General features: G+C 39.2%; 1 protein-coding gene across 1 annotated transcript in view; it reads right to left on the bottom strand.

The window, feature by feature from the left end:
- The window catches only part of LOC136867423 (hatching enzyme 1.2), a 103,473-nt gene extending 83,174 nt beyond the window's left edge, over positions 1–20,299 (bottom strand). Inside the window, exon 1 of the mRNA XM_067144629.2 lies at positions 20,230–20,299. The gene's annotated coding sequence lies outside the window, so the exon portion shown is untranslated. The remainder of the gene's footprint in view (positions 1–20,229) is intronic.
- Between the last annotated feature and the right edge of the window lie 339 nt (positions 20,300–20,638).

Raw genomic sequence — 20,638 nt, 5'->3', positions numbered from 1 at the left:
CTTTTCAACAGGGAATAACATTTGTGATAGTAAAGTCAACGTAACTATATTACCACCTAAACCTAATGAGCTTCTCCCTGATGCAGGTCCAATTATTTTCCCAAATTTGCCAAAATATGTGTCATCGAAAAGTGTTAAAAGAAAAATTCTGAAAGTAGGAGCCTGGAAATGTAGAGTATGGTAAACAAGAAAATGGCACGTAAAAGAACTCCTGAAGAACTACATTCCGGCACCTCGGCATCTCCAAAACCGTAAAAGTAGTTAGTGGGACGTAAAGCAAATATTATTATTATTATTATTATTATTATTATTATTATTATTATTATTATTATTATTATTATTATTATTTGCACTGAAAAGAAGAAGATAGGTCCTACTCAAAAAGTTTCGAGTTTCATTTGGAACTGTGGAAGCAAAATATTTACTGTCAAGAAAGTTTCAAAGTGACAACTTAGAAAGAAGGTTTAGTCAGTACTTATAGTTTATTGTTGTAACTACAATTATTTTACTGCACTTCAAGTCCTAGAAAGTGAGATGAAAATTAGGATTAAGGGTGTTTTAGGGTTGCGGTGGTAGTGCTGATGGTACGGAAAAATGAAGTTTGCTGTAACCAATTAGAAATGTCTGATTCCATCAAGACAGATAATACTGGGCTCAGTATGGAAGTAATAAGTTGCTAGTTGCTTTACGTCGCACCGACACAGATATGTCTTATGGCGACGATAAGACAGGAAAGGGCTAGGAGTGGGAAGGAAGCGGCCGTGCCTTAATTAAGGTACAGCCCCAGCATTTGCCTGGTGTGAAAATGGGAAACCACGGAAAACCATCTTCAGGGCTGCCGACAGTGGGGTTCGAACCTACTATCTCCCGAATACTAGATACTGGCCGCACTTAAGCAACTGCAGCTATCGAGCTCGGTACAGATAGATCTTATGGCGACGATGGGACAGGAAAGGATTAGGAATGGGAAGGAAGCGACCGTGGCCTTAATTAAGATACAGCCCCAGCATTTGCCTGGTGTGAAATGGGAAACCACGGAAAACCATCTTCAGGGCTGCCGACAGAAGGATTCGAACCCCCTATCTCCCGGATGCGAGCTCACAGCTGCGCGCTCCTAACCGCACGGTCAACTCGCCCGGTAGACTGACTTTTATCATGTGAATTTTTTTGGTGGGCATTTTGAGATGTCAGGGGTACATTTCTGGGTTTACACTAAGGACAATATCTAGAAGGATAAGCTGTGACGCTTGTTTAGGTCTCCTGCAGAGTAATAAAACAGGTATAATATATAATTTCGTGTGTCTATTTCTAGCCGGGTGCAGTCCTTGTAAGGCAGACTCTCCGATGAGGGCGGGCGGCATCTGCCATGTGTAGGTCACTGCGTGTTATTGTGGTGGAGGATAGTGTTATGTGTGGTGTGTGAGTTGCAGGAATGTTGGGGACAGCACAAACACCCAGCCCCCGAGCCATTGGAATTAATCAATGAAGGATCCCCGACCCGGCCGGGAATCGAACCCGGGACTCTTTGAACCGAAGACCAGTACGCTGATCATTCAGCCAACGAGTTGGACATGAAACAGGTGATTCCTATTTTGAAGAACTTCAGGCGTGGGTTAGTGGTGTCTTGTATGTTTGTAGAACAGTGGTATACGAAGACTACCCGGATTGTGGAAATTGTAAAAAATTCCTGTTCTCTCTATCCTGAGCTGCTTTAGGAAGAGATGACAATCAACAGTTGTGGTTTGAACGCCGTCACTGTGGGCGTGACAATAATGGTGCGATAGATGGTTTATTGTCTACATTTTCCAATGTCGTGTTAAATAAGTACTGAAAGCAGATGAAGAACACGAGTTATGTCAGCAGTGAGGATAAACACACTAAGCGGAGGAAGCTGTCAACGCTCCACAATAATTGAGCTTGTGAGTACTGTTCTTAAAGTGTTTCGTTTTTATTCATGTAAAATGTGTATTTCTAACTTCAGTAAGGTATTTACTGATGTGTGTATTTCTTAATACCATTTTACGAAGAGTGTGCATTTATCATAATCATCGTGTTGGTCTAAATGTAGTGAATATGGGTGAAGTCATTCAAAATCGGACACGCCCCCTTATTTCTCGGCCTCCGCTTGACAGATAGATACAGCGTTGCCAAGCGTGCCCTCCGGCTTTAACTCTAGATGGCTCTGGTGCCGAGGGTCCATTGGCCTTTTACGCTATGACAACCACTATTCGTATAAATCCATGGATTGTACAGTGCCATTGTTGAAAAAGTGTGTGACGATTCAAAATTGACTCAAAAATGACCTGTGGCCATACTAAAACTAAAGCTATTTGCGAATAGCGTATATTTAAATCACAGTATGTGGATGTTGTAATGAATTCGTTAAAAGACATTGCTTCAGGTGCAAGCGACCACAATGCTACCAAATTATTCCGAGTAGTAAATCAATATTTTGACCACGAGAACCGTGGCATTCATAGTAAGATAATATTGACCTACAAAGTACTGACTGTGAACATCGGAGACAGTTGCAATTTACTGATACATTAATTAAACAAGTAATATTCTTCACAAATGTGTAACTTAATGTAGTGACGACTGTAACACAAATTTTGGGGTGTTTAAGGCCTACAGGAAATAGTACTGCGTTCAGCAAATTTAAAGCCAACATAAACATAACAGTTATTTCTGCATGTATACAGTCAGAGTTACAGCCTTCGTAACCTTGTTGATGCTGAATATCGTGAGCTGCTCTCACATTAAAAAAATGAGGTGGCTCTCGCTCTCTTCCCTGCCTTGTTCTAAATATGTTTGAACCTTTATAATCTTATTTTTTATCTTTGGAAAAAGCCTTCCGTGTCGCTGAAGACATGTTTCGAGAATGAGGTGCGTGAGAGCTACCTGCTTCTTTTGCATTCATTAATATTAATAATTATTTCCAATCCTTTTAAGGAGTTTGCATGTTTCAAATGGATGAGTTTGCATGAAGTACATTATTGAGGAAATGTATCTTAGTGTTTTATACAAGATAAAACTTAAAGCTATAAAAAATTTTGACACGTTAAAAGCTCGGAAACTCATTATCATACCTGGAATACGGGCCGTGAAAGCATCAAGAGAGAGGAAATCCACTTAAGATAGCTGCTCTAAATCTAGGGAAACCACAAAGGTTCTTGGATTAATCCTTAAGGACAATAAGAAAATACATTTAATTATTTTTAATTTGAATTTTTTATGTTGCAATATTTATTTTCGGGCAGCTACCCCCCAATGGATTATATTTACTCAAATAACTTTTAAGTCATGTTCTTGTTTGAGTCATCAATTCATAGATTTATACAAATGATTTTGTACTATTTGGAGTGAATCTCTCAAAATCGCAGTTGACATTTCCTGTAGAACATTACTTGGGTGTCGAAACCTTCTGAAAATATACACAGAGAAATTTGTGATTGTTCCAAACAACATACCATAGTCTTGGAAAGGTGTAGCAATCTAACTGATGAGCCCACTGCTACACTGGAGCGAAACGCTGGTAATTTCACAACTGAGAAAGCCTAAAGACTTAAAGATCTTAAACATACCAGTAAGTTCCCTGTTCTCAATGTTATACTTGTGTCCCAAGCCACGAAAGCAAGGCTCTCTATCAATGATATTGCTGGTATAGAATTTCTGTATTTTAATTGTGTTACATGTGTACAATGTTTCAGTAGTTAAATATTTATATATCGTGTGACACAGTTTTATTATTTAATCTTGGTATCCTAGTTTGTCCTACTTTTATTCCTGAGGTGACCTTTGTTCCGGGCAGTAGCGACCATTGGGAATTAGACAACACAAAGTACCCGGGTTTGTGGGATATAGCGGGTGGGCTGTGTATATACATCAAAACTGGAAAGATAAAAAGCCATAAAATTGTAAGTTTTGTTATGCTCTCTGAGCGAATTTCGACAGTGGGCAGAGAGGTAAAGTTTGACAGCTTCCCAACTTTAGTGTGGTAGTAATAGTTTTTTTTTTTAGTTTTTTTTTTGAGATTTTGGTTGAATACTATGTAATAAAACTATCACCAAAGGAACAATATTACTCATGTACAAACTTTCCTAGTGCCCTTTGTATTACAATAAAATAGAAGTGCGGTGTGATTATACAACTAAAAATCAGTTAGTATTTGACTACACACTGAGAAACTGACAGACTGGCAGACGAATGTACATGACCTCGGTGAAAAAATATACCCCTGATACCCTTCCTCACAGCACATGCAAAGTCTCCACTACTTGCTGTGGCGCTATAAGCTACAAATCGGTTAGCCGCCTTGAACGACATTTTGTGCGTCTTTCTGCTAATGATGTTGTTAATAGTTAAAGAAAATAAAGGGAAGAATTAGCTGATAAGACAACAGGGCTTTTATAAATATTTTTTTTTTTTAATCGTTCCTATAATTCCTAGTTTCAGCCAGCTAAAATGTAATAAATATCGTCGCTCGACCATGTGTAAAGGAAAATGAACCTTACAGTACCGTACTGTAGGAATGTACGTTTGCATTACGTATTTACGCACTCCTAGTGTATAATGCATGTAAGGTTCATTTTCGTTTAATTGCCGACATAGGAAAATGAACACAACGGACATTGTTCTGATGGACTGCGTATCCATATGTGGCTGGGAGGCCTGACCAGTCTTAAGGAGAATAATGGATAGGAAGAGTATTGTGGGATACAACGTTTTACCGGTGAAGCGACGATATGTAATGTTTTCTCCACAAAGTGGGGAATGCTTCCCCCCCCCCCCTTTTGCCCCATCCTCTAATCACCGCTACTGGTTCCGGGAATTTCATCTGGTAACACTACTCCGTGGTGTGGGGGTAGCGTGGCTGCCCCTTACCCGGAGACCCTTGTTTCGATTCCCGGCCAGGTCGGGGATTTTTACCTGGATCTGAGGGCTGGTTCGAGGTCCACTCAGCCTACGTGATTACAATTGAGGAGTTATCTGGCGGTGAGATAACGGCCTAGAAAGCCAAGAATAACGTCCGAGAGGATTCGTCGTGCTGACCACACGAAACCTCGTAATCTGCATACCTTCGATCAATCAATACTGATCTGCATTTAGGGCAGTCGCCCAGGTGGCAGATTCCCTATCTGTTGCTTTCCTAGCCCTTTCCGAAATGATTTCAAAGAAATTGGAAATTTATTGAACATCTCCCTTGGTAAGTTATTCCAATCCCTAACTCCCCTTCCTATAAATTAATATTTGCCCCAGTTTGTCCTCTTGAATTCCAACTTTATCTTCATATTGTGATCTTTCCTACTTTTATAAACGCCATTCAAACCTATTCGTCTACTAATGTCATTCCACGCCATCTCTCCGCTGACAGCTCGGAACATACCACTTAGTCGAGCAGCTCTTCTTCTTTCTCTCAATTCTTCCCAACCCAAACATTGCAACATTTTTGTAACGCTACTCTTTTGTCGGAAATCACCCAGAACAAATCGAGCTGCTTTTCTTTGGATTTTTTCCAGTTCTTGAATCAGGTAATCCTGGTGAGGGTCCCATACACTGGAACCATACTCTAGTTGGGGTCTTACCAGAGACTTATATGCACTCTCCTTTACATCCTTACTACAACCCCTGAACACCCTCATAACCATGTGCAGAGATCGGTACCCTTTATTTACAATCCCATTTATGTGATTACCCCAGTGAAGATCTTTCCTTATATTAACACCTAGATACTTACAATGATCCCCAAAAGGAACTTTCACCCCATCAATGCAGTAATTAAAACTGAGAGGACTATTCCTATTTGTGAAACTCACAACCTGACTTTTAGCCCCGTTTATCAACATACCATTGTCTGCTGTCCATCTCACAACATTTTCGAGGTCACGTTGCAGTTGCTCACAATCTTGTAACTTATTTATCACTCTATAGAGAATAACATCATCCGCAAAAAGCCTTACCTCTGATTCCACTCCTTTACTCATATCATTTATATATATAAGAAAACATAAGGGTCCGATAATACTGCCTTGAGGAATTCCCCTCTTAATTATTACAGGGTCAGATAAAGCTTCACCTACTCTAATATTCTGAGATCTATTTTCTAGAAATATAGCAACCCATTCAGTCACTCTTTTGTCTAGTCCAATTGCACTCATTTTTGCCAGTAGTCTCCCATGATCCACCCTATCAAATGCTTTAGACAGGTCAATCGTGATACAATCCATTTGACCTCCAGAATCCAAGATATCTGCTATATCTTGCTGGAATCCTACAAGTTGAGCTTCAGTGGAATAACCTTTCCTAAAACCGAATTGCCTTCTATCGAACCAGTTATTAATTTCACAAACATGTCTAATATAATCAGAAAGAATGCCTTCCCAAAGCTTACATACAATGCATGTCAAACTTACTGGCCTGTAATTTTCAGCTTTATGTCTATCACCCTTTCCTTTATACACAGGGGCTACTATAGCAACTCTCCATTCATCTGGTATAGCTCCTCCGACCAAACAATAATCAAATAAGTACCGGGTACTTCAGATATGGTACTATATCCCAACCCACTGTCTTTAGTATATCCCCAGAAATCTGATCAATTCCAGCCGCTTTTCTAGTTTTCAACTTTTGTATCTTATTGTAAATGTCATTGTTATCATATGTAAATTTTATTACTTCTTTGGCCTTAGTCTCTTCCTCTATCTCGACATTATCCTTGTAACCAACAATCTTTAGATACTGCTGACTGAATACTTCCGCCTTTTGAAGATCCTCACATACACACTCCCCTTGTTCATTAATTATTCCTGGAATGTCCTTCTTGGAACCTGTTTCTGCCTTAAAATACCTATACATACCCTTCCATTTTTCACTAAAATTTGTATGACTGCCAATTATGCTTGCCATCATGTTATCCTTAGCTGCCTTCTTTGCTAGATTCAATTTTCTAGTAAGTTCCTTCAATTTCTCCTTACTTCCACAGCCATTTCTAACTCTATTTCTTTCCAGTCTGCACCTCCTTCTTAGTCTCTTTATTTCTCTATTATAATAAGGTGGGTTTTTACCATTCCTTACCACCCTTAAAGGTACAAACCTGTTTTCGCATTCCTCAACAATTTCTTTAAACCCATCCCAGAGTCTGTTTACATTTTTATTTACCGTTTTCCACCGATCATAGTTACTTTTTAGAAACTGCCTCATACCTGCTTTATCAGCCATATGGTACTGCCTAACAGTCCTACTTTTAAGACCTTCCTTTCTATGGCATTTATTTTTAACTACCACAAAAACAGCTTCATGATCACTAATACCATCTATTACTTCAGTTTCCCTATAGAGCTCATCTGGTTTTATCAGCACCACATCCAGGATATTTTTCCCTCTGGTTGGTTCCATCACTTTCTGAATCAGCTGTCCTTCCCATATTAACTTATTTGCCATTTGTTGGTCATGCTTCCTGTCGTTCGCATTTCCTTCCCAATTTACATCTGGCAAATTCAGATCTCCCGCTACAATCACATTTCTTTCCATGTCGTTTCCCACATAACTGACTATCCTATCAAATAATTCCGAATCCGCATCAGTGATACCCTTTCCCGATCTGTACACTCCAAATATATCAAGTTGCTTATTATCTTTAGAAATCAGCCTTACACCTAGAATTTCATGTGTCTCATCTTTAACTTTTTCGTAGCTTACAAATTCTTCTTTCACCAGAATGAAAACTCCCCCTCCCACCTTTCCTATCCTATCTCTACGATACACACTCCAGTGCCGTGAGAAAATTTCTGCATCCATTATATCATTTCTCAGCCATGATTCAACTCCTATTACAATATCTGGTAAATATATATCTATTAAACTACTTAATTCTATTCCTTTCTTTACAATACTTCTACAGTTCAACACTAACAATTTTATGTCATCCCTACTTGATTTCCAGTTCCCTGTTCCCTTATCACCGCTCCCTAGGCCATCCCGTTTCCCTGAATGTACCTCCCTATTATCCTTCCAAACAAATTTCCTAACTTATACGTACCACTGCGGTTTAAATGAAGGCCATCCGAGCGCAGATCCCTATCTCCTACCCGCCCATTAGGATCTAGAAATCTCACTCCCAGTTTCCCACATACCCACTCCATAGTCTCATTTAAATCCCCAATCACCCTCCAGTCAGTATCCCTCCTACACAGTATTCCACTAATAACAATCTCCGCTTTCTTAAACTTCACCCGTGCTGCATTTACCAGATCCCACACATCTCCAACTATGTTGGTACTTATATCAGCTTGCCTTACGTTGTTGGTACCAACATGAAACACTACCACCTTCTCCTTCCCCTCCTCCCTCTCTTCTACTTTCCTCAACATCTGCCTCAACCTAATTCCTGGATAACATTCTACCCTGGTTCCCTTTCCTCCACACACTTTCCCCACGTGTCTAACGATGGAATCCCCCATGACCAGAGCCTCAACCCTACCCACCTCATTTGATCCCCTCCCCTCCTGGTCAGCCCTATCTTTCCTGATAGCTGCAGAAGCTACTTCCTCCTCCCTTTTCTCCTTCCCATGACCCTGTTCCACCTGTCTTTTCCTATCCTCTACTCTACATTTCCCTTTCCTACCTTTTCCCTTCCTCCTACTTCCATGCATCTCAGCAACAGTTCCCTGTCCCTCATCTTCCCTCTGTTGTTCTACCTGGAGTGACTCGTACCGATTTCGCACAGACACCTGTCCTGAATTCTGATCCTGAGTAGAGCCCTTGGCCTGCAATCTCCTTCCCCTTAGAACATTAGACCACCTGTCTTCTACAACTCCTCCCTTTCCTTCCCCTCCCTCTTGTACACCTACTGTAACCTGTGCATTGTTTGAGGGAGTCCTATCTTCCTTCCTGTCTTCTGTGAGAATCCTAATTATCTCCCTCAAACTTTCCAACTCCTCTCTCATACCCCTCAATGCCTCACCACACCCACAATAAGTACACTCGCGCTCCTTAGCCATTCTTTACGGGGGGAAAATTTTAAATTAAAAAATAAAGTAACTTATTTGCAAAAAAATAAATGAACGGAGGGATATATTGTCTGGGATACTACACAACAATAAGGTAATTAATATACGACTACACTACAATACTACTTAGTCGTGCTGTAATTTTATTTTAATCCTACAACCCCTAACAGGATAAAAACTGCTGTTAATTACTGAATATCGAAAGTAATACACAAGAACTACACAATTCCAAACTGCAATTAAGCCTATCCTAATTTCAACAATATTTTAGTAAGAGTTTCTATGGATACCTCTACTACACCAGTACTACACAAATATTTTACAATAACAAAATAAGCACACTAATTTCTAATAGGATATTCCTCGTATACTACTGTACAGTACACTACAGTAATTTTAAAACTACTTTCAGACGTATCCTAATTACGATACCGGTACCGTACCGTATGTCACTACTAAGCACAACAGAAATGAAATTTGCAAGAACTACTGTACTCAAAGATTACCAACGAAGCTAAATGCTTAGACAAATTACTATTAGTATTAGGGTCTAATAGATACACACGAAAGATAACACACGAATATAGCAGACAAGATACGGCACTATCTAAATGTACTGTATCTATACTACAATGTATCTACACTACACTACACTGCGTTTGGTTAAATGCTTAAGTATCGAAAGGATTGCCGTACACGAAGAAAAACACGAATATAACTGGCAAGATACTATCTAATATATTACCGTATACCTTATCTTCACTACAATTCTACTGAAATGTGGTTATGTGATTATTACAGCTGGTGGATTACTATTATTTTCCCTACTCCACGGGACGGAGAATAAAAGTGTCCTGAATTAGGCCTACTGAAAAATACGAGGTTGTCTACAATAATTTCTCAAATATTTCTATCAAAATTACTACTACTACTCCAGGGACTTGAACTGCAATTACTGGGATATATGAACTTTATTATTATTATTAGCTAACCGCTCATAAATACTGAAATATCGAGGGAGCGAAATATAAATTACGGATACTAACTACCTACTCAGAAGTACAAATGAATGGAATACAAGGTCAGCTGATTTTTATTTATATTCACTTGACTACACTACACCCTTTGTTCACGACTGTAGCCAACAATGCAATATTTGAATATGAGGAGCGACAATAATCAATAACAATACGACTGTTAACTATTACCGTGTAATCTCTTTAACTTCTTTTTAAATGGAAGTTTACAGGCGTGTCGTGTTTTTTAATGTAGTAAATTATTACCTCCGCGATAGTTTGAACGTATATCTATACGAAATACCGGAGAAGTTGCTGCAGAAGTTACGGTACTATTCCTTATGATAATCTGCCTTTGTAAGTACAACCAACGAACCTAGAGATATTTACAAATATTTTTAAAGTTAATATTGTTACCTAAAGTATTACCTAAACCTAAATTCGAAACAAGGTGCACCTATAATAGCTAGCCTACTTAACCTAGAAAACGTAATTTACTGAAGACGAATTACTTGTTACAAAATTTAAATAATTATTACTACTCCCAATTTCTACCAACAAGCACTAAACACCAATATATAAACAGCACTAAATGAATCAGATATACACAAAATTAAGCTATTTCAATAGGTTTTCACTACTTTATCACTACAATAATGCAAGAGCTCTCTCAACAGCCAACCGTTCTCAAGCGCATCCAACAATGATTCTTCGTGTGAATATCGGTCGCTTGTTAGGCCAAAGCCCTTCAGGGCTTTAGTACCATGGGGTTAGTTTGGTTAGTGAACCCTACTCCTAGGTAACCTATCCTCCTCCATTCGTTTCGTATGGTCCTACCAACGAAGCCGGTTTATACGTACAGCTCCAACAATCGAGTTTATTCCTAACTTAGCCTTGATTTCCTCATTTCTAGTACCCTCCTGCCATTGTTTCTACCTGTTTGTACTAGAAATCACTCTCGCAACTTTCATGCCTGTCACTTCAAACTTATGAATAATATATCCTGACTCCATCTTTGTTTAACTCTCATTCAATAAAGTAAGATATTTTTGTCGTAAAGCTGACTTCTTTCTTACTTAATAATAATAATAATAATAATAATAATAATAATAATAATAATAATAATAATAATAATAATAATAATAATAATAATAATAATATATCATTCAAAAGGAAAAATGAACTATTATCCCTATATGTCCTCCTGAGATCTATTAATTAAATAGAGCTGCATAATTTACATTTTCACAGGTCAGTGTATGAACTTTGTAACCTGACCACCTCTATATGTTGACCAGATTGATCGGAACCAAAAGTGATCAACTTACACAGGTTTTACTGTACTAGATTTTGGGATAACTCGTTGCATCGACAAGTCTGTCCAAAGGGGCATGTTAGAAAGAAGACCACACGAAGAAAAGCAATCCAAAAAACCTTGAGACCCGAAGTAAAGTGTAGTTGTCATTCCCGTGACCTTCTTCGTTCATAGCATGAAGTTCTTCGCACAATTTAGTGCGGTATATGGTTAAGAGTCAAGTCACGGTGAGGTTGTGTCTCCATGGTAGATTAGTACCGTTGATCAGTATGCGTGATGTAGTGAACAATGTTGAATCGGGTCATGCACGTACTTAAAGGTATGTACAGAACCATCGGTACCACTCTCGTTACCAGCTGATTCTTCATAAGTCGATATTCAACTCTACAGCAATTTCAGGACAGTTAAACATACAGTTACAATTCATCGAAAGAATTTACTTATGGTGTCAGCAGTTCCATTGTCCGGCTATTAAGCTGAATGGTCAATGTCATGGCCTTCTGTTCAGAAAACACCGGGTTTGATTCCCTGCCAGGCCGTGGATTTTAACTGCGCATAGCTATTTCCTCGGACTCGGGGACTGAGAGTTTGTAATAGTATTAAGACACATCTCTTCTTCTTCACGTAACATAGGGTTGGCGTCAAGAAGGGCATCCGGCCGTAAAACTCGGTCAAATCTATTAGTACACTATGTGTCGACTCAAAAATGGGAAAGGGCCAAAACGAAGAAATTAATGTTTCTCATTGCAGTCTACCAAAATGAAAGTAATTTTTTTCGCAATATTCATGGATGATTAATCTTACAAAAAGATATATTTTTGGAATCAAACGTTCACTTGTCGCTGATGTAATTTTACGACCTTCCAAATCGTGTGTGATATTTGTATTGTACATTGGATTAACATGAATTATTTCTGGGAAACAACATACAGTAGGTACATGTTTGCTTAAAATTGGTTTCTGAATTAATGGTTTAAAAAATATAATTGTGGCTAGGGTGCGAAATCTCGGGGGGGGGGGGGGGGCGGAGGTATTTTCCCCCAACGACGATTTTATCTCAAAGGTTCCCCGCCCCACTAAAATTTCCCGGTGGGGAATCTTTCTTTATAAAATAACGAGGAAAATGCAGAACACACATGATTTATTACTGAAATGAATGATTTTTTACTGTGTATATTTTCATAAAAACATGAGCAATAATACAAACGACTGGCAGACCTTGAGCAATTAAAAACGCAGCAGTGGCAATCCGCACCTGCAGCCTATTGTTCATGTTTCACTGTGGCAAGTCCGGCCAAAATGTAACTCCACCCTTGTCATTGCTCTAAGTAGCTCCTGTACTTCTTGAGGAGCGTATATTTCCGATAAGTAGCCAATAGGACGTAGATATTCACTTCAGGGGTGTACAAGCTGACAAATTCGTTCAGTCAGCAGAGAAATGTCCCACTATTAAAACAATAAATCAGGACAAATCGTGCGCGGTCTGGCGTTTCTTAAGAAAGAAACAGACTCTCATAAACTTCTCAGCTGATTGGAATAACTTTCTAATGTTTATCATTCTTGTTATAACAGAATTCAAACAAAAAGATTTTAAATGTACCTACATTTTTCTGGGGGAGGAAGTAATTAACTTACAGGGTAATTTTATACCCCCCTCCCCTGCCGGTTATTGCCTGAAGTAAACACTAGTAATTAAGCCCTATGTTCCTTCTCCGCCCCCCGCCCCCCACCATTTCTTTCTGATTTCGCACCCTGATTGTGGCCTTAGCTAAATGTTTGATATCTTGTGTCATATTGTTTTTACAATTTATTCTGAGAACAGCTTTCATAGCTGAATAGAGAAATAAGTTAAAATTTCACTCTCGTCCATCCTAGAAGTGTTTTTCAGTGGTTTATCATTTCTACTCCAGGTAGATGTCGGGATGACACCTAACATACAGGTCACGATTGCCTCCCCTCCAACTTCGTCCAAGTTAATTACAAATACACACCTCAATAAAGATACCACATGTCTACATGTTATCAGATGAACCTTCACGCACAAATTAGTACACGGAGCTGAGTTTCAGGATGTCCCCAGCTCCTTACATGAAGGAGAAGCAACAATACCTGTTAAATTAAAATCGAATCAGCGGTTCTTTTCATCATACAGAACTCCGCTGCGTGAGAACTATGCTTCCATGCACGTGCTTGTTCACGAGCCCTGAGTGCACAGATAGTACGGAATTCTTCCCGCTAAATTGAAAAGAAATAAAAAATAATACCATTTGTTTCTAAGATAACATTTTCCCGATAAAAATGTGTTTCACTTTATTCTGATATCACTGTTCGTGACTAACTGTTCAGTTCAAAGCCAATGTTCCTCCTCCGTCTTTAGAGGTTATGGAGTGGGAGGTAAAGGCTTGTACTCCCGATACTATTGTAAGTGGAGTAGACTGGTTACCTCTGTGCATGCCCGTCTTAGTGCCACACATCCTAAGTAATCGAAATGACCCACCTGTACCAGTTTCGTATTCCCTACCTGGATTTTCTCCCTACTGATATCACTTTAGTGTTGGAAATACTATTCTTCATATCATACTTGCCGTAGCATACCGGGCCAATACCTGGAAACTGCATATGATGATAATGATGATGATGATGATGATGACTTGCAGTATCTCTTTCCGACCTCGAAGATAGGCTTTCAGCACAGTCTGTCATTAAGACAAAGTTTTCCGCATAGGCCGAACAGCTTACACATTTTCACCTAACGAAATTCCTCCCTGTCACTCAGAGAAATAGCCAAACGGAAGGGGGCTGGGTTACTGGGGTTTAGAACCTCTCCCAATGGAAATGTTATAAAAGAGAAAAACAAACTGACGATAAACAATAAACTAAATAAACATTCAGAGACAATTGTAGAACCAACAGATCTGTTGAACCTATTTTCTAAGGTCTCGAAAGTTGGATTTTAGATCGTAAACTAAACATACCATTCGCTGTAAAACTGTTGACCCTAATCGTATTGTTATTGTTCTGTATTTTAAAGTCAGATTTGGTAGTGTACTGCAATCTGAATGTCAACAAAATTCACTTGTCATTGTCCTTAGAATGAATGACAAGCCTTGCATGCGCACATCACACACGCATCTTCATCGTGTTTTATCATCATTTTGTAACTATAACCCCTCACCATCGGCCAATCCTGGCTACGCTACTGCTGCCACTTTACGCCTTTCAGTAAATAAGCCATGTGTACTATAATAACAAAGTGAAGGATTTGAATCAAGAACTCATTCAACTACAAATTCTCACAAGGACGCGATTGTCAACGTAATTGCCTTCGATTGCTTATAATAATCCCATAATCTCTCAGTACAATGAACATTTATCATGGTACTCTGTTATATGCCTTCTCTAATTCTACGAAACATGAACATAATCTATTCCTCCAATAGTTATTTTCAATTACTTGATGCATACTGAAAATCTGGTCCCGGCAGCCCCACTGTGATCTGGAACCACACTGGTTTTCATTCAACTTACTCTCGACCATTGATAAAACCCTCTTTTCCAAAATGCCAGTGAACACCTTTCTTTCTATACTGATCAATGAAATACCTCGATAGTTGTTGTGGCCATTTCTGTCTGTTTGCTTATACAGTAGATAGATACAATTACTGTTTTCGTCCAATCAGAAGATATCTTACATTCCATACCAATCCTATTACTCTATGAAGCTATTTCATCCCTGCCTTCCCTCTGTCTTTCACCATTTCGGCCCTAACTTCATCTATTCCTGCTGCATTGTGACAATATACAGTACTTTATTTACCATCTTTGCACTTCAAGTATAATTTCACTGCCATGAACTCCATTGTTCGGTACTTTAACAAAAACATGTCTTTTTACTTCGCGAATATTTTCAAAATATTTCTTCCATCTGCCCAGTGATTCAGTGTTCATCTGATTTATCCAATGAACTATGCATTTCCCTTCATAAGATTGTTTACTACAGACCAGAAAAGATCCCTGCCGCTTGACTAAGTCTTTCCAGGTTATCCCCGAAATCTTCTTATGATTTCGTCTTGGACTCTACAATGAGGTTTTCGTTCTGTTCCCTGTCATCTATGTACAATTCCTTATCTACATCAGTTAATATTTGGAGCCATTTTTGATGCACTTCTTTTTTGCGTTTATAAGCATCCCTGACTTCATCATTCCACTAAGACATTCGCTTTCTTTTTTCCATCTTTTCACACAGTTGTTCCTAGAAATTCCCTTCCCGTTTTTACTACAGCATCCCTGTATACCACCCGTTCTCTTCCTTCATGAACCCGCTGACTGCCTATTGTTTGAAACTTTTCTCTAACCATATCCATGTACTCGTATTTCTGTTTAATTTCCTCATCCAGGATATTTTATATCCTTATCCGACTACAGACTAATTTAACTTTCTGCCTAGTGATGCAGAGGTCACTGCATATCAGATAGTGGTCTGTATTACCGAAAAATCTCTGGAATTCCTTACATTGCTAATGGATTTTATGATTTTAAAGTTAGTTATGATATAGACTTTTATGGATCTGGTGCCCCTACTCTCCCATGTGTAACGGTGAACAGCCTTATGCTTGAAGAGCAACTGCTACTCCCATACATTCACAGAAGTCCAGTAAACGTTTCCCCATTCTTATTGACTTCCATATCTTCCTCACATTTACCCACCACCTTTTCATATTCTTCAATTCGATTTTCAATTCTCGAAGTGAAATTACCTATTAGCACTATCCTGGACTTGCTGATTACCCTGACTACGATGTGACTCAGTACTTCATAAAACTTTTCTACTTTTTACTCATCTGCTCCTTCACATAGTGAATACACTGAGATAATTCCCGTTCCAATTCTTCCAACCGCTGAATCTGTCCACATCATTCGTTCAGTTACGTGCATACCAGAAACTATGTTGTATGCTAGGTGCTCCTAATGAGAGTCCTATCCTACACTCTGATCTTCCCCTTTTCACTCCAGTTAAGAACATCTTATGATCTCTCTTCATCGCTATCTCCTCTTTCCCAAACATCGTTAAGCACTAACACAGCCAGAAGTATCCACTTTGCTATCGGATAATTCTACTTTTTATCTTCTAGAAGCCCATTAATACTGATAGCACTTGATCAAATTCCGTATAGTTCACCAAGCTGTTTCCGTATCTGGCCTGCCAAATGGAAGTAAGCCTTTGTCACTTGTCTAAGTCCGAGGCTTGCTTAAAGCAGCCTGACCGTGCTCAGTGAAGTTGGATCATATCCTGCTTACACATTGGCCAAGTAAGAATTTATTCTCAAACGGTTTAGGGACTACTGGTGTATTGCATGGTCCTAGTCGTCTGAGCACAAGGAGAGCCACGACTCAGAATATGTTCGAGATGCCCTCTCCTATTCCATAGCAACTGGTATCCCGACTCTCAGGACCACTTACTAGGCCACTCAGCCGTTGTCCATGGTTCACGAACTAGGATGTGACTACAATAACCCACATCCCCACAACTGTATTATCCATGACCGTAAAATACTAAAATTTCGAGCGAATTACTGTGATTGTCTAAAAACTCGGTTGCTTCGCCCTTATCCACGTTACCATGTTTCGAACTTACTTTGGCGGTAATGCTCATTCTGCTGCTGTTTCTTGTGGAATCATAGTCATTATTAACTCTTGGATGCGTGGTGCTACGCATCTGTGACAGGCCACTCTAGAAATGGAAAGGATGAAACTTGTCCTCGCAATGTGCGAGATCCTATGGACAGGTAGTGGACAGTGTAGAACTGAAGGAGTAATGATGTATTATGCATTTCCGGACCCATTTTATAATACTTTTCTTTTTTCTACTTTTTTCTTCTCTGAATTTTTCCCGTTAAGTTTGATGAACTCTGTATATTAATGTAACTTTGAACAACTAGAACAAGAAAGAAAAAGGACTACCTAGCGGAAAAGAACAACAATATTATATTCGACACATTTTTCTCGGACAGTCTAGAGAGTCTGAAATCTTCATAGCAATGAATCTCTGTTTATTGGGTGTATAGTTTATGACCATACTATAATAGTTATACTTGTATGAAGTACGAAAAGAATGAATTTTTACATGTAATTTTTAAGTAAAAGCTCTAAATTCTATGAACAATTTAAAGTTGTTTGGGAAGTGAAAAATATAAAGTATCATCTCAGTGTTTTCATATTCGTTGCGATATATGACAACCAGTTTGTTTATCACAAATGTTCTTATGCTTGCTTATATTTGTTGGTATATAATGATGCATTTTGTTTAAGAGTCCACTAAGGTATTGCTAACGACGCAGGCCCCTAAACAGCCTAATGGTTCAATGGGCATTGGGCGAATTATTTTTCAGAAGGTACCTCAATATACCTACCTGAACAATAATAAGAAATATAGTCTCAAAAAAAGAAAAAAAGAAAAGAGAGATCCATGGACATCGTTTTCGGTATGGCAAAGTTCTACCAATCAAATTTAAAACATGGACACTTTTTGGTAAAATGGATACTACTCTTAAATAGAGATAATTCAGCTTGCTAAGTGAGCATGTTTCTAGAACCAAACCAGCCAGCAAAGCGTACAGATGCAAGTTAAAGAATATGTTAAAATAATGTCATTATGCAATAAAAGAAACAAGACTTAAATGTTGGCGATCAGACTCGTTGGTCATTCGAGAGCAGTGTTATTTCAAATAAAAGTAAGGGGGGGGGGGTGTATTCTGCCCGAAGGCAGGTCCGAAACCTCCACAGAGGTGTGCCTGAGCCGGAGTTTACGTACGGTAGGGTGGCCAGTTCCTTTCCGCTCCTCCATTCCCTTACCCCCCCCCCCCCCCACCAACAGCGCGTGGCAACCCATCCACTTCTTGACCGCGCCCAATGTTGCTTAACTTCGGAGATCTCACGGCATCCGGTGTTTCAACACGGCTACGGCCGTTGGCCAAATAAAAGTACATATCGAAATAATGAGGTGAGGACACCAACGACGGAAACAAATGGAAGGCAGAAGTGAAAGTGACAGGGGATGATAGGAAAAAGACTGGGACTCACAATGGGCATTTTGCAATTTCGTACAAAGCTATGACTACATACAAGTGCACCCCATGTTCTCACATCAACATAACTCTATTTGAATACGTAATTGCACTTGGACGAAGTACGGCGAGAATTACGCCAATATGGGTAAAGCCCGTCCTCCTGACTACTGGCCTGCTACGACGACTTCAGTGGCTTATCTTCTTGCACCTGCTGTTAGTCCGAAAAACAACTGTTTCAGAGTGCACGCACACAAAATAAATCACCAATTAAATGCCTCCCCAAGAATCGTCAATTCTTAAAGCGATTATTTTTCGTCTTGTACTAAAAAAGAGTCGACTTACATATTGACTTTTTCGCTATACATTATGAAGTATGTCATTGTTCTAATATATTTTTCATTATCTAGTTAACAGTGCGTTCTATGCCTAGCAGTACTACAGAAAATAACTCTAAAACAAGCACAGAATTATGTGATCTTAAGTTCTAATGAATCAGAATTGTTAGTGGAAAAAGTTGTTCTGGCTGAATGAGTCTTGAGCGTTGATATTTTGAGTTCAATATGGCGAGTTCGATCCCGGTTCAGGCCACTGGTATTTGAAAATGCTCAAATACGTCGGCTCCAGGGGCGTAGCCGTGAGAAAGGGAGTACTGGGGGTTAGAAACCCCCATGGAATTTGAACAAAAAATAAAAATAAACAGAAACTATTCAGACACATAATTGTAGAACCAACAGATCTGTTGAATCTACTTTCTAAGAAACCTCGAAAATTGTGTGTTAGATTGTGAATTGAACATACCCTTCACTGTAAAACTGTTTTCCTTGATCATATTGTTCTTGTTCTGTATTATAATGTAAGATTTTATAGTGCACTGCAGTCAGAATATAAACACAATTCACTTGAAACAGTGTCCTTATAATGACAAGTCTTGCATTCACGCTCACAAACACTTTCATTGTCTTTTTGTAACATCCCTCCCCTATCGGCCGATCCTAGCTACGCTACTGGTCGGCTCATGCCTGTATTTTTACCGGAACGTAACAGAAATTCTGTGGGACAAAATCCCAGCACCTCGGCGTCTTCGAAAACCAAAAATAGTTAATATGATCTAAGACCATTTATTATTATTATTATTATTATTATTATTATTGTTGTTGTTGTATTATCCAAGCCGGATGAGCCCAAGGATGTATCAGAGGTTCCTAAATTTGTTGTTCAAAATTAAATGAATTTATATGCATGTTTAATCATAAGATAGACCGGGCGAGTTGGCCGTGCGGTTAGGAGCGCGCGGCTGTGAGCTTGCATCCGGGAAATAGTGGGTTCGAATCCCATTGTCGGCAGCCCTGAATATGGTTTTCCGTGGTTTCCCATTTTAACTCCAGGCAAATGCTGGGGCTGCACCTCAATTAAGGCCACGGCCGCTTTCTTCCAACTCCCAGGCCTTCCCCATCCCACTGTCGCCATAAGACCTATCTGTGTCGGTGCGACGTAAAGCGACTAGCAAAAATCATAAGAGAAAACTATGTTTCCGACTTCTGAGGCACGGTTTGAGAACTAAAATTTTACGCTTGAAGTGAAATATGGCTATAAAAATAAAATAGAAAAGCCTGGAAATCCTTCTAGGAGTGAGACGATGTAAATCACTCAGCGCAAACATAACCACAGAAAAACCGGTTTTCTTGCCTTATAATAACTCTGTCTGTAGCATTACGGAAATATTTTTATTTGAAATGGCACACTCTCATGAGAGGAAAAAAGAGAGTAATGAATGTCTGCTTTTATACAATGAAGTCAAGGTCAAAGATGTGAACGGTACTCACACACTTGTGATGCCAAGTACGTTGTCTGGTCGGTCCTCGAGCAGTTGCGAATGTGAATGTGTTCTCTTGAGTTGCTTGACTCTTCTGTGCCCACAATCCAATAACCTGTCCTATGAAGAGCTGGAGGAGGAGTAGGAGGGGGGCGGCGGAATTATTGCAGGTTTCAACCCTTTGTATCGTGTTTTCGCGTGGATAACCCGTTATGAAATTATATCCTACATCTTGACAGCTAACAATCATTATGCCCTACATGTATACATGCTCTTACTAAACATACAGGCCTCGACACATCGTTTGCGATTAAGGAACTGCCATAAATCATACACCTGTACATCTCTGAATAACTACTAATGATAACGCTCAGGAAAGGTATTATTATTATTATTATTATTATTATTATTATATTTGC

The sequence above is a fragment of the Anabrus simplex genome, chromosome 1, assembly GCF_040414725.1.
Source record: "Anabrus simplex isolate iqAnaSimp1 chromosome 1, ASM4041472v1, whole genome shotgun sequence".
NCBI lineage: Eukaryota > Metazoa > Arthropoda > Insecta > Orthoptera > Tettigoniidae > Anabrus > Anabrus simplex.
The sequence above is the reverse complement of the archived record's forward strand: the minus strand, read 5'-3'. Positions and strand labels throughout refer to the sequence as shown.